The sequence below is a fragment of the Cherax quadricarinatus genome, chromosome 83 (genome assembly GCF_038502225.1).
Source record: "Cherax quadricarinatus isolate ZL_2023a chromosome 83, ASM3850222v1, whole genome shotgun sequence".
Classification (NCBI taxonomy): domain Eukaryota; kingdom Metazoa; phylum Arthropoda; class Malacostraca; order Decapoda; family Parastacidae; genus Cherax; species Cherax quadricarinatus.
The window spans coordinates 1,213,220-1,228,756 of record NC_091374.1 but is presented as its reverse complement, the minus strand read 5'-3'; the positions used below and the strand labels follow the sequence as shown (position 1 = coordinate 1,228,756).

Sequence of the window (15,537 nt, the reverse complement as noted above, 5' to 3'; positions counted from 1 at the left end):
TGAAAAGGTTAAATTCTTAATGTATTCTGGTCCCTTCTTTTTAACATTGCTATTTTAAATAAATCATTTTCCAAAAATTATCCTTAATAATATTCAGATAACTTACATTGAAATGTATTTTCATAACGTATTTGCAAATTGTCAATTAATATTTTAATTCTTAGAGGAATAATCTTAAAACCTGTGTCCCCTCAAGGAAGGTTCCTTGATGTTGGTGAGGGGCTCTTGATTTAGGGAATTGGATCTGTGCTCCAGTTTCCCAAATTAAGCCTGAATGCCTTCCACATCCCTCCCCAGGCACTGTATAATCCTCTGGGGTTAGTGCTTCCCCTTGATTATAATAATAATAATTAAAACCTGTGTGTCAACTAGGTATATTTAACTTCTGAAAATACTTTTGTACTAGATCCATAAGAAAAGCTATGTACGTGTAATCTTATTTAAGTTTGTTCAAAATGCATTGCATAATATTAACTTTCAAATAACTATGTGTATATTAATTTGAAGTCATTATCATTATTATTGGGATTAAGGTCCATCAAAGTTTACCCTTTATTGAGCCTTACTTCCCAGGAAAAATGTTTCCCTAATCTGGATGTGAATTATGAAGGAAATAGTTTCCCCCGGAAATAGACATGGAAACAATAAGATCTCGGTTAAGTCTGGTTGACTTCCATGTTAGAACACGGACACTCAGACTTCCATACACCAGACCAACTCAGCCAACAAGGACAGACTTCTGCCATCCTTCCCCCCAGAAAAAAGAGTGGTTGATGCATGGCGTCCTGACCAGGTGCCCAGCAGCAGCCGGTATATGATGTTTGACACGTCCTTGGGTAAGTACAGTAGTTAGTTAGTTTAATATCTTTATTATGCACCCCATACCCATCCTGTGGGCAGTAGTCAAAAGATTACAAAGGTACATAATGGGTCCAGTGACCTTGGGTAAGTAAAGAGGAAATTTGTCACTGACCTTGTAGGTAGAGGGACCCTGGTGGTTTAGCGCTTAGTTTTAATGTAGGTAGAGGGGACCCTGGTGGTTTAGCGCTTAGTTTTAATGTAGGTAGAGGGGACCCTGGTGGTTTAGCGCTTAGTTTTAATGTAGGTAGAGGGGACCCTGGTGGTTTAGCGCTTAGTTTTAATGTAGGTAGAGGGGACCCTGGTGGTTTAGCGCTTAGTTTTAATGTAGGTAGAGGGGACCCTGGTGGTTTAGCACTTAGTTTTAATGTAGGTAGAGGGGACCCTGGTGGTTTAGCGCTTAGTTTTAATGTAGGTAGAGGGGACCCTGGTGGTTTAGCGCTTAGTTTTAATGTAGGTAGAGGGGACCCTGGTGGTTTAGCACTTAGTTTTAATGTAGGTAGAGGGGACCCTGGTGGTTTAGCGCTTAGTTTTAATGTAGGTAGAGGGGACCCTGGTGGTTTAGCGCTTAGTTTTAATGTAGGTAGAGGGGACCCTGGTGGTTTAGCGCTTAGTTTTAATGTAGGTAGAGGGGACCCTGGTGGTTTAGCACTTAGTTTTAATGTAGGTAGAGGGGACCCTGGTGGTTTAGCGCTTAGTTTTAATGTAGGTAGAGGGGACCCTGGTGGTTTAGCGCTTAGTTTTAATGTAGGTAGAGGGGACCCTGGTGGTTTAGCGCTTAGTTTTAATGTAGGTACAGGGCAGAGTAAGTTTTAACTCATAAAATTAAGTAGAGTACAGATATAGTCAAATACATTATTTATTGAGTATTAAATGAGGTAATTTATTGGATATTGTGCTACCATTTGTAGCCAATATTTCTAAATTGGAAAATGAAAAAGTATGTTCCCAGTAGAAGTCTAAAAGAAAATAAGCCTATCCAGAGAGGAATGAACAAGTATCAGTAGCTGACAGTCGTGACCTCTATACATGGTAAGTGTAATTAAGTGAGAGAGCAATAAGTTGAAGGACCCAATGGAAATAAGTCACTGACCTTTTTTTGGGTTATCCTAGGTAATTTACACATATGTTACTATGTGTGATAATTTGTGTAACTATGTGTGATCTGTTCCTAAATAAACTTACTAGCATTGGTTAGTAAGTTTATTTATGCATAGGTACACTTATCATATATAGTGTAAATTACCTAGTATAACCCAAAAAATTAGTGACATATTTTCATTTTTTTTTGTAGTGAAAATAAGTGGTGGTTTAATTTGTAATGAGACATTGAAATCCCCTATGTTGTGTTAACAACATTATTTTTTCTTCAGACATCTTGAATAAATTCAGAAGATTAGTGCGAAAAATAGGACAATCAAAGATAACCGATATTTTTGTGACTATATGTACAAAGTAACTGTTTACCAATTTAACCTCCTATACCTTATTTAGAAAAAAAAAATTGGTATTTCTTGACTTTTGTAATGTTTTATTCACCATGTCTTTATCTGAGTAATAAAAAAAAACAAATGATCGGCAGTAATTGACCAAATGTCTTATAATATCAGGTGAGAGGTGTTATGTAAAGACTAAATATACATTAACAAGTTATACATAATATATATGAATGAACCAATCGGGGAAATACATTTCCTTGTGAATAAATTAAATGATGGTAATAATGAATCAGTGTGTCAACTTGCCAAGTTAACACCACAAACCAAGTATTGCGCCACGAGGTCTTGATCCAACGTGTTGGAGCAGAGATGGAGGATGGATGAGAGGGAGAGGGTACGTGGTTAATGTTGAGGTGTGGGTGGGGGAGATGGTACGTGGTTACTGTGGGTAGGGGAGATGGTACGTGGTTAGTGTGGGTAGGGGAGATGGTACGTGGTTAGTGTGGGTAGGGGAGATGGTACGTGGTTAGTGTGGGTAGGGGAGATGGTACGTGGTTAGTGTGGGTAGGGGAGATGGTACGTGGTTAGTGTGGGTAGGGGAGATGGTACGTGGTTAGTGTGGGTAAGGGAGATGGTACGTGGTTAGTGTGGGTAGGGGAGATGGTACGTGGTTAGTGTGGGTAGGGGAGATGGTACGTGGTTAGTGTGGGTAGGGGAGATGGTACGTGGTTAGTGTGGGTAGGGGAGATGGTACGTGGTTAGTGTGGGTAGGGGAGATGGTACGTGGTTAGTGTGGGTAGGGGAGATGGTACGTGGTTAGTGTGGGTAGGGGAGATGGTACGTGGTTAGTGTACGTGGTAGTGGGAGAGATGGTACGTGGTTAGTGTGGGTAGGGGAGATGGTACGTGGTTAGTGTGGGTAGGGGAGATGGTACGTGGTTAGTGTGGGTAGGGGAGGGTGTGGGTAGGGGAGATGGTACGTGGTTAGTGTGGGTAGAGATGGTACGTGGTTAGTGTGGGTAGGGGAGATGGTACGTGGTTAGTGTGGGTAGGGGAGATGGTACGTGGTTAGTGTGGGTAGGGGAGATGGTACGTGGTTAGTGTGGGTAGGGGAGATGGTACGTGGTTAGTGTGGGTAGGGGAGATGGTACGTGGTTAGTGTGGGTAGGGGAGATGGTACGTGGTTAGTGTGGGTAGGGGAGATGGTACGTGGTTAGTGTGGGTAGGGGAGATGGTACGTGGTTAGTGTGGGTAGGGGAGATGGTACGTGGTTAGTGTGGGTAGGGGAGATGGTACGTGGTTAGTGTGGGTAGGGGAGATGGTACGTGGTTAGTGTGGGTAGGGGAGATGGTACGTGGTTAGTGTGGGTAAGGGAGAGTGGGTGAAGCTGTTGATGGTCTTAGGTGTTAAGGAGAGAGGTGTTGGAACAGAAATGGTCTTGGCCCAGGAGCCAGAGCATGGCCGGAAAAGCAAACCGCTCTGTGAAACCAAACGTGCCATAGCCGGCAAATATCTCCAGGATAAACGCACAGCTCAGGAAAAACATTGATCCAGGAGCTGGAGCAGAAAAAACAAACACGCCATTGCTGGTAAATGTATGTCGCAATGTCATTCATCGGTTGTATATTCATTAACCTTTACTCCTGAACCTGTATTCCCTGGAACGCAGGCGGGAGAGATACGTGTATATATACACTTGGAAAATCCTAGAGGGATTAGTACCAAACTTGCACGCGAAAATCACTCCCTATGAAAGCAACAGACTCGGCAGACGATGCAACATCCCCCCAATGAAAAGCAGGGGTGTCACTAGCACGATAAGAGGTAACACAATAAGTGTCAGGGGCCCAAGACTGTTCAACTGACTCCCAGCATACATAAGGGGGATTAGCAATAGACCCCTGGCTGTCTTCAAGCAGGCACTGGACAGGCACCTAAAGTCAGTACCTGACCAGAAGGGCTGTGGTTCGTACGTCGGGTTGCGTGCGGCCAGCAGTAACACCCTGATTGATCAGGCCCTGATACACCACGAGGCCTAGTCACAAACCGGGCAGCGGGGGCGTTGACCCACGGAACCCTCTCCAGGTATACTCCAGGTCCTAGTACTGGCCCTTGTGGAACCCCAATTGTCATGCTCGCCCATTCTGACGCCTGTACAATAACAAGTTGTTTGCTTCCTCTTAAGTATTCCTTTGGTCCACTGTAATGCTTTTCATTATTCCTGCCTGACTCTCACTGTATATATTACCTGGAGTTTACCTGGAGAGAGTTTCGGGGGTCAACGCCCCCGCGGCCCGGTCTGTGACCAGGCCTCCTGGTGGATCAGCGCCTGATCAACCAGGCTGTTGCTGCTGGCTGCACGCAAACCAACGTACGAGCCACAGCCCGGCTGATCAGGAACTGACTTTAGTTGCTTGTCCAGTGCCAGCTTGAAGACTGCCAGGGGTCTGTTGGTAATCCCCCTTATGTGTGCTGGGAGGCAGTTGAACAGTCTCGGGCCCCTGACACTTATTGTATGGTCTCTTAACGTGCTAGTGACACCCCTGCTTTTCATTGGGGGGATGGTGCATCGTCTGCCAAGTCTTTTGCTTTCGTAGTGAGTGATTTTCGTGTGCAAGTTTGGTACTAGTCCCTCTAGGATTTTCCAGGTGTATATAATCATGTATCTCTCCCTCCTGCGTTCCAGGGAATACAGGTTTAGAAACCTCAAGCGCTCCCAGTAATTGAGGTGTTTTATCTCCGTTATGCGCGCCGTGAAAGTTCTCTGTACATTTTCTAGGTCGGCAATTTCACCTGCCTTGAAAGGTGCTGTTAGAGTGCAGCAATATTCCAGCCTAGATAGAACAAGTGACCTGAAGAGTGTCATCATGGGCTTGGCCTCCCTAGTTTTGAAGGTTCTCATTATCCATCCTGTCATTTTTCTAGCAGATGCGATTGATACAATGTTATGGTCCTCTCAGTATATACACACATCTCTCCCTCTATATACACCTCTCACTGTATATATATACACACACACCTCTCACTGTATATATACACCTCTCACTGTATATATACACCTCTCACTGTATATATACACCTCTCGCTGTATATATACACCTCTCACTGTATATATACACACACCTCTCAGTATATACACACATCTCTCACTGTATATATACACCTCTCACTGTATATATACACACCTCTCAGTATATACACACCTCTCTCACTGTATATATACACCTCTCACTGTGTATATATATACACACCTCAGTATATACACACATCTCTCACTGTATATATACACCTCTCATATACACACATCTCTCACTGTATATATACACCTCTCACTGTATATATACACACCTCTCAGTATATACACACATCTCTCACTGTATATATACACCTCTCACTGTGTATATATATACACACCTCAGTATATACACACATCTCTCACTGTATATATTCACCTTTCACTGTATATATACACACACCTCTCAGTATATACATACATCTCTCACTGTATATATTCACCTCTCACTGTATATATACACACACTTCAGTATATACATACATCTCTCACTGTATATATTCACCTCTCACTGTATATATGCACACACCTCTCAGTATATACACACATCTCTCACTGTATATATTCACCTCTCACTGTATATATATATACACACCTCTCAGTATATACACACATCTCTCACTGTATATATATACACCTCTCACTGTATATATACACACACCTCTCAGTATATACACACACCTCTCAGTATATACACACATCTCTCACTGTATATATATACACCTCTCACTGTATATATACACACACCTCAGTATATACGCATCTCTCACTGTATATATATATATACACCTCTCACTGTATATATACACACACCTCTCAGTATATACACACATCTCTCACTGTATATATATATACACCTCTCACTGTATATATACACACACCTCTCAGTATATACACACACCTCTCAGTATATACACACACCTCTCAGTATATACACACATCTCTCACTGTATATATTCACCTCTCACTGTATATATATACACACCTCTCAGTATATACACACATCTCTCACTGTATATATATACACCTCTCACTGTATATATACACACACCTCTCAGTATATACACACACCTCTCAGTATATACACACACCTCTCAGTATATACACACACCTCTCAGTATATACACACATCTCTCACTGTATATATATACACCTCTCACTGTATATATACACACACCTCTCAGTATATACACACACCTCTCAGTATATACACACACCTCTCAGTATATACACACATCTCTCACTGTATATATTCACCTCTCACTGTATATATATACACACCTCTCAGTATATACACACATCTCTCACTGTATATATATACACCTCTCACTGTATATATACACACACCTCTCAGTATATACACACCTCTCAGTATATACACACCTCTCAGTATATACACACACCTCTCAGTATATACACACACCTCTCAGTATATACACACATCTCTCACTGTATATATACACCTCTCACTGTATATATACACACACCCCTCAGTATACATATGGGTGACTGTGGTGGTGGAGAATATATGTATTAAAATATTTAAAGGTGGCGGGTGGTGGTGGTGGTGGTGGAGTCATGCGCAGGTTGAGTCCTGGCTGGACCTGGCTGGACCTGGACTCTCACTTTGTTTACAGTTGTTGACTCTCAGTCTGGGCGTGCAGTACATGTGTGTTGCATGAGATAGTTGCAATGGGCTGGTGAAGCTATGGTAGGTGCCCTGCTGTGAATTAACCCGTCGGGCATTAAATAAGGCATGTGTTATTTGTGATTGTCTTTGCAGTGATGAGTGTTTGGTGGAGCTGCGGTTTTTTAGTAGTGGAAATAAAGTGTGTTGGTGCTGCAGTTTTTTTTGACTTGCATCAATGATGTGTCAGAAATGGTGTTTAAGTCATGTACTTTCTTTTTTTTCAAAAAGTTTGCAGATGCAGGATGGTCGTGCTGTATGAACATTGATTTAATATATAATTTTGATAATAGTTCAGTTGTATGACTTAACTGTCAACACAATTAATACATTCAACTAATTTGTCACTCGATAGTTTTAAATGTAAACTCTTAAATATACACTACAGGATTTTTTAATATAGTAGATATAGCCTTTCTAGTAAGAAAATTATACCACAGGATTGATTTAATTGAAGTTTGATGTTATACAGTAGTTGGAATTTCCCATGATTGTGTTGCAGTTGTTCAAGTGTCAGTGTGCAACTTGCAAGTGACTTACATGTTGCATGACTGTTGCATGACTGTTGCATGTATGTCAGTATAAAAGAAATCTGAACTTGTACCATTGTTGACAATATGCATTATGTACTGTAGTAATATGTATGTTGTGGTAATCATACATTATATACATTACTTATGTAGATTTAATTATAAAATGTCTTATTGTAATTGCTGCAAAATTTTAAAATCTCAGTGAGACATTAGTTAAAAAGTTTTATTTTTAAAGTAGCACCATTTTTAGTAAAATTTTGCTGTTTATAGCATAGGGCAGTTTAAATTTATTTAATAATAATTAAAATCAATTATATATATATATTTAAGGGTTGAAAACTGAAATAAATGGTTAGTGAAATATATTATGATGATGCATTTGGTGGAATTTTAATACTTTTATGATATAAAAAGATAGTTTATGGGTGGATTATTATTATAATCATGGGGGAGCGCTAAACCCATAGGATTATACAGCGCAAGTGGGGGATATTACCTGGAGAGAGTTCCGGGGGTCAACGCCCCCGCGGCCCAGTCTGTGACCAGGCCTCCTAGTGGATCAGAGCCTAATCAACCAGGCTGTTACTGCTGGCTGCATGCAAACCAACGTATGAGCCACAGCCCGGTGGAAGGCATTCAGGCTCAATTCAGGGAACCGGAGCACGGATCCAATTTCCTAGATCAAGAGCCCCTCACCAGCGTCAAGGAACCTCCCTTGAGGGGGTTTATGGGTGTAGCACCTGAGTGTTACTGTGTGTACATTATAGTTGTCTAAACAACTATAACCATGATACTTAAACTCCTAAATAATCTTCCAGAAATGTGTCATTGATGTCACCCAGGCCTGTATACCTTATACATGTAGAAATAAAGATGATTATTATCATGAAGGAGTTAGCCATAATTTATTAATCAGCTGCATTTAATTTTAATATATCTGTTCTTGCTTATATGTACATAGAGCACATTTGTATCTCCTGGTCCCCTCAAGGAAGGTTCCTTGATGTTGGTGAGGGGCTCTTGATTTAGGGAATTAGATCTGTGCTCCAGTTCCCCGAATTAAGCCTGAATGCCTTCCACATCCCCCCCCAGGCGCTGTATAATCCTCCGGGTTTAGTGCTTCCCCCTTGATTATAATAATAATAATAATGTATCTCCTGGTTAATTCTTTATTTAAGAGTCATAATGTATACAGAGGTAATTATGGTATAGTACATAAAATCAATTTTTATTTCAACTTGAATAGCAACAACATGCATATATTTCTTACAGATATAGAAAAGTGGCATTTTATAATGATTTACCTTAATAAAACCAAAAATTGCTCAAAGGGATTTAAATCTACCAGGATCTCTTTTGTTATATTATCAGGCATTGCCCAACATGTGTTACTAATTGTTTTAAATTTACTCTTGTCCCAGTTGAATGTGCAAGTTAAGTGTGAAATGGCCAACATTATAATTAATATTATAATCATGGAGGGAGCACTAAACCCGTAGGGATTATACAGCGCCTGTGGGGGGGATGAAAGGTATTCAGGCTCAATTCAGGGAACCGGAACACAGATCCAATTCCCTAGATCAAGAGCCCCTCACCAGCATCAAGGTGGAAAATGCCCAACAGAAATAGAAAACATCTGAAATTATTACTCTTCACTTTCATTGTTTTTCATTGAATTATTTAGTATTTATTTTCATATACTATTTAATTTTTGGGATATTAATTTCTACTTTTATTTCCTGAGTCTTAGTTCTGTGTGTTTTATAGATTTAAATTAAACTAAAATAATAATTACACTTGACACTGCATTACAATGTGTGTGTGTGTGTGTGTGTGTGTGTGTACTCACCTATTTACTCACCTATTTGTGGTTGCAGGGGTCGAGTCTTAGCTCCTGGCCCCGCCTCTTCACCGGTTGCTACTGGGCCCTCCCTCTCCCCGCTCCATGAGCTTTATCAAACCTCGTCTTAAAACTGTGTATGGTTCCTGCCTCCACTACGTCATTTTCTAGGCTATTCCACTGCCTTACAACTCTATGACTGAAGAAATACTTCCTAATATCTCTCTGACTCATTTGTGTCTTCAACTTCCAATTGTGGCCTCTTGTTTCTGTGTCCCCTCCCTGGAACATCCTGTCTTTGTCCACCTTGTCTATTCCACGCAGTATTTTATATGTCGTTATCATGTCTCCCCTGACCCTCCTGTCCTCCAGTGTCGTCAGGCCAATTTCCCTTAATCTTTCTTCATAGGACATTCCCCTTAGCTCTGGAACTAACCTTGTCGCAAACCTTTGTACTTTCTCTAGTTTCTTGACGTGCTTTATCAAGTGCAGGTTCCAAACAGGTGCTGCATACTCCAGTATGGGCCTGACATACACGGTGTACAGTGTCTTGAATGATTCCTTACTAAGGTATCGGAATGCTGTTCTCAGGTTTGCCAGGCGCCCATATGCTGCAGCAGTTATCTGGTTGATGTGTGCTTCCGGAGACATGCTCGGTGTTATACTCACCCCAAGATCTTTCTCCTTGAGTGAGGTTTGCAGTCTTTGGCCACCTAGCCTATACTTGGTCTGTGGTCTTCTGTGCCCTTCCCCTATCTTCATGACTTTGCATTTGGCAGGATTAAATTCGAGAAGCCATTTGCTGGACCAGGTGTCCAGTCTGTCCAGGTCTCTTTGAAGACCTGCCTGGTCCTCATCAGATTTAATTCTCCTCATTAACTTCACATCATCTGCAAACAGGGACACTTCTGAGTCTAACCCTTCCATCATGTCGTTCACATATACCAAAAATAGCACTGGTCCTAGGACCGACCCCTGTGGGACCCCGCTCTTCACAGGTGCCCACTGTGATGCATCATTACGTACCATGACTCGTTGTTGTCTCCCTGTCAGGTATTCTCTGATCCATTGCAGTGCCCTTCCTGTTATATGTGCCTGATGCTCTAGCTTCTGCACTAATCTCTTGTGAGGAACTGTGTCAAAGGCCTTCTTGCAGTCCAAGAAGATGCAATCAACCCACCCCTCTCTCTCATGTCTTACTTCTGTTATTTTATCATAAAACTCCAGAAGGTTTGTGACACAGGATTTGCCTTCCATGAATCCGTGCTGGTTGGCATTTATACTCTTGTTCCGTTCCAGGTGCTCCACCACTCTCCTCCTGATAATCTTCTCCATAATTTTGCATACTATACACGTCAATGACACAGGTCTATAGTTTAGTGCCTCTTTTCTGTCTCCTTTTTTAAAAATGGGAACTACATTTGCCGTCTTCCATACCTCAGGTAGTTGCCCAGTTTCCAGGGACGTGGTGAAGATTGTGGTAAGTGGCACGCACAACATATCTGCTCCCTCTCTAAGGACCCACGGGGAGATGTTGTCTGGTCCCATTGCCTTTGAGGTATCGATGTCCCTTAGCAGTTTCTTCACCTCCTCCTCATCTGTATGTATGTCGTCCAACACTTGTTGGTGTATTCCTTGCTGGTGTCCCCATCTGGTCTGTCCCCCCAGAGTCCTTCCTGACTCTACTGTAAATACTTCCTTAAATCTCGTGTTGAGCTCCTCACATACCTCTTGATCGTTTCTTGTGAGTTCTCCACCTTCTTTCCTCAGCCTTATGACCTGGTCCTTGACTGTTGTCTTCCTCCTAATGTGGCTATACAGCAGTTTCGGGTCAGATTTGACTTTCGATGCTATGTCGTTTTCATACTGTTGCTGGGCCTCCCTCCTTATCTGTGCATACTCATTTCTGGCTCTTCTACTAATCTCCTTGTTTTCCTGGGTCCTATGCCTCCTGTACCTTTTCCATTCTCTGTTGCACTTAGTTTTTGCCTCCCTACACCTTCGGGTAAACCAAGGACTCGTTTTGGTCTTCCATGTGTGTGTGTGTGTGTGTGTGTGTGTACTCACCTAATTGTACTCACCTAATTGTGGTTGCAGGGGTCGAGACTCAGCTCCTGGCCCCGCCTCTTCACTGATCGCTACTGGATCCTCTCTCTCTCTGCTTCCTGAGCTTTGTCATACCTCTTCTTAAAACTATGTATGGTTCCTGCCTCCACTACTTCACTTGCTAGGCTATTCCACTTGCTGACAACTCTATGACTGAAGAAATACTTCCTAACGTCCCTGTGACTCGTCTGAGTCTTCAGCTTCCAGTTGTGACCCCTTGTCCCTGTGTCCCCTCTCTGGAACATCCTATCTCTGTGTGTGTGTGTGTGTGTGTGTGTGTGTGTGTGTGTGTGTGTATGTGTGTGTATGTGTGTGTGTGTGTGTGTATCAACTACATGAGGGTTGTTAAACCACTGGGACAAGATGTATGAACAAGGAATACCGTATATCATACAATATTTCTCCACCAGTTTTCTTAAATGTACCTGAAATTGTTGATGCTTATCATCCCTAAATTGGTTCTTGACTCAAGGAAATTATCAGATTTACAACAGTGATGTTGAAATTTGTCCCACACATTTCTTTTATTATACTTACTGTATATTTATGTAAAATGCTAAACCCATTAGGGTCTTGCAGTTCAGAGACTGGTGGAGGCTCTGCTAATAGTGAGGAAAACTGCCCTCATAGCCAGGCTTCCTCTCTCATGCACATTTCTGCATGTCCACATCGGCTTGGCTAGTTTAGCATCTTTAAAAGGAACGATTAAGCTGTCTCTTGATAGCTTCCTAAGGGGTACCCATTTATTAACACAACAACAAGTTAAAATTTGAGTTCCTTATTGCACACACTGTAACTAACACGTTTAGTTATAGTATTGTATTGTAACTACTGTGGAACCTTGGTTTTCTTATGCCCTAGTTTGTATGTAAAACTATAGTTATTCTCTATAAAATGTATTTTTTGTTAATATTTTTGGGTGCCTGGAACAGATCCAATGGATCCGTTTAGGTTCTGTCTTTTCTGATTTTCAATGTAACTGTAATTTTTTTGTATAGAACTGTAGAGTTTTGTAGACTGTTTCAGCGAAATCTGCGTTCTTGTGAAATGAGACTCGAATCTGCACTCAGAAATCACTCCCTACAAAAATAAAAGACTGGGCAGGTGGTGCAAAATACCCCCAATGAAAAGTAGGGGCACCATTGGTACACTAAGAGAAAACACCATAAGTGTCTGGGTCCCAAGACTGTTCAACAGCCTCCCACCATGCATAAGGGGAATTACCAATAGGCCCTTGGCTGCCTTCAAGAGGGAGCTGGACAGATACATAAAGTTGGTGCCGGATCAGCTGGGCTGTGGTTCATATGTTGGACTATGTGCAGACAAAAGTAACAGCCCTGATCCACCGGGAGGCCTGGTAGTGGACCGGGCCGTGGGAGCGTTGATCCCCGGAATACCCTCCAGGTAGATTCAGGTAGGGAAGTTCCTTGATGCTGGTGAGGGACTCTTGATCTAGGGAATTGGATCAGTGTGCCAGTTTCCTGAATTAAGATTGAATACCTTCCTTCCCCACCCACCCCAGCAGGCGCTGTATAATCCTACGGGTTTAGCACTCTCCTCATGATTATAATTATAATGTGAAACAAGAAAGTATGAAATGTGATCGCATTTGTTCGAAACTGTTGTGAAGCATTCAAAGTTTATTCTCTATAAGGATTACAATGCTGAGTTTACAGAATTTGGTTATTGTATTGTTTACATGTAGTAAAATAATAATTACAGAGTGTACCACTAGAACACCTAGCATGGCTAGGCATTTCGGGCAGACTTAAATTAAATCTTAAGTTTAAAATATTACAAAATTATGAGGTAAGTTGGTATTATGGCTAAGTGACTAAATACTAGTTTGTGAGTTTAGCAATGTGAATGCTTTTGTTTTGGCACTATACATAGTTTCAGTATTGGAGTATCACAGGCCAACTTATGACTAGTTAAGATTCATTATTTTGAGATTGAGATTGATATTTCTGTTTATGGTCAAATGGGTGAGTGAGTGTAAGTGTGAACCACCAGGTGGTATTCGTGTAATTAGTTGACAGGGTGTATCAGGGAGATAAGATGTTTTCTGATGGTAGTTTTGAAGGTGATGAATGTGTCTGCAGTTTTAGAATTTTCAGGTAGGGTGTTCCAGATTTTAGGGCCTTTGACATACATTGAATTTTTGTAAAGGTTTAGTTGAACAAGTCTTAGTCTTACAAGTAAGTTCATTTTGGCACAGGTACACATAAATACTACAATTATCACACGTGGTGTAAATTACCTAGGATAACCCAAAAAAAGTCAGTGACTGATTTCCATTTCTACCATACTGTATTTTACGATGCCACATAAGAGACATTTAATTTTTCATTTTGTATATCATGGTTAGACACATTTGAGGGTTAACGCTTTTGATTATTAGGACATTTACATGAGGCAGTTTTTTTACTACACGTACGTATTACATTACAGAACTAGTGGCAAGAAGACAAAAATAGTAATGGTAGCTCTAAAATTGAGTTAAATAACTGGTGACAATATCCCTCTGAGATAGCTGATAACAACCTTGTGATGATGTATTTAATTATACGTAAAACTGATGATTGAACTCTGATAAATATATTTTAGGTGTGGTACAAAATACTTACCTGGAGTATACTACTCATATATTCATATAAAAAATGACACGTTTTTGTTATGGCTATGCATATCATGTTATGATGAAATTAGCTTAATAAGTCCGTCTCAATATTTAGGTACCCTTGTCCTTAGTTATGCTTCCTCGTGTGATTGGCCAAATATTGCATATTTTGCATGATTATATAAACGGTGTGGGACTGTATTTGCGCATCTCTGTCCATCACCTACATTCTATTTAATAGTAGTCAGCAGGGCAGTGCTGCTGACCCAGTTGCATAGGTGTGGGAGTGAGTGGTGCAGCTGCTACAGGCAGCATAGTCCAAGGGGGCAGCAAAATAAAAAAAAAAAAGTTAACTTTTTAATTTGAATTTTGTGAAAGTGGCTACACATCATTTTACAATACAAACATTCTTAAAGGTACCCAAGGAATCAGCTTAAGTAACATTAGTAACCTATGCTAGGCAAGTCTTACTCATATCCATTTTTAAAGCTTTCCAAGGTGTTATCTTCAGTGACCCTGGTATTGTCATAACCATTTTTTTTTTTTTTTTAGGAAAAACTCAAACTATGGTAGTTTTTTTTGGGTCATTAGGAATTTCTCACTATAAATTCATATTCACTAATATTATACACATGATTTAGAAAGGATTTAAAAAAGAACTGGTTTGGCATAGCACGTGTTAGTACGATTATTGAAGTCAAACTCTTGGGCTACTGTGAGAATAGGTGGGACGAATATTTTATTGAGGTTTGAGTTTGAAAGGATGTGCCAAACATAGGCCAGTAAGTCTGTTACTGTGTTCCTCCATTCTTATATGTTAAGTAAGAGACATGTACAATAGTTATACGTGTGTCTTACCTAAAGCAGTGCATGCTTCAGGAAATTACGGAAAAGAAGAATCGAGGTTCATGCAGATTTACAAGGGTTTATGACAACTTTTTTGAAAAGTAGTACTCCTTCAGCAGGTTCAGGCATTTCAGAAAATCTCAGAAGTAAGCCTGTGGGTTTTACCAGTTTTTAAAAATTTGAATGGGGAAATTGGAAGTTACTCCAGACCCAAGAAAATTAATCTAGTGTCTCATTTTGATCAAGCAACTGATAGTGAAGAATACCTGGAGAAGTTGATTCCAAATAATGAAGTACTGCAGAGTTCAAGAAAGTACAAATGTAAACAACTAAAGGATTTCAGACTTCACCTCATCTACCTCAAGTCTAGATCCTGATAAAAAAAGTGATAACAGTGCTTATTTGGACTGGTGAGGAGCATATAGATCATGCTTACAAAATGCTGGGACGTGGATTATTTGAATTTCTGATTCTTTTCATACTACATGGTAATGAGAGGACCCGTTCAGTTCCAGAATAGTGGCAGTAAATTTCTC

General features: G+C 40.8%; 1 long non-coding RNA gene across 1 annotated transcript in view; it reads left to right on the top strand.

The window, feature by feature from the left end:
• Positions 1 to 6,944: 6,944 nt before the first annotated feature.
• LOC138855147 (uncharacterized) overlaps positions 6,945 to 15,537 on the top strand; it is a 116,734-nt gene continuing 108,141 nt past the window's right edge. Inside the window, exon 1 of the long non-coding RNA XR_011394302.1 lies at positions 6,945 to 7,080. This is a non-coding gene — a long non-coding RNA (uncharacterized lncRNA). The remainder of the gene's footprint in view (positions 7,081 to 15,537) is intronic.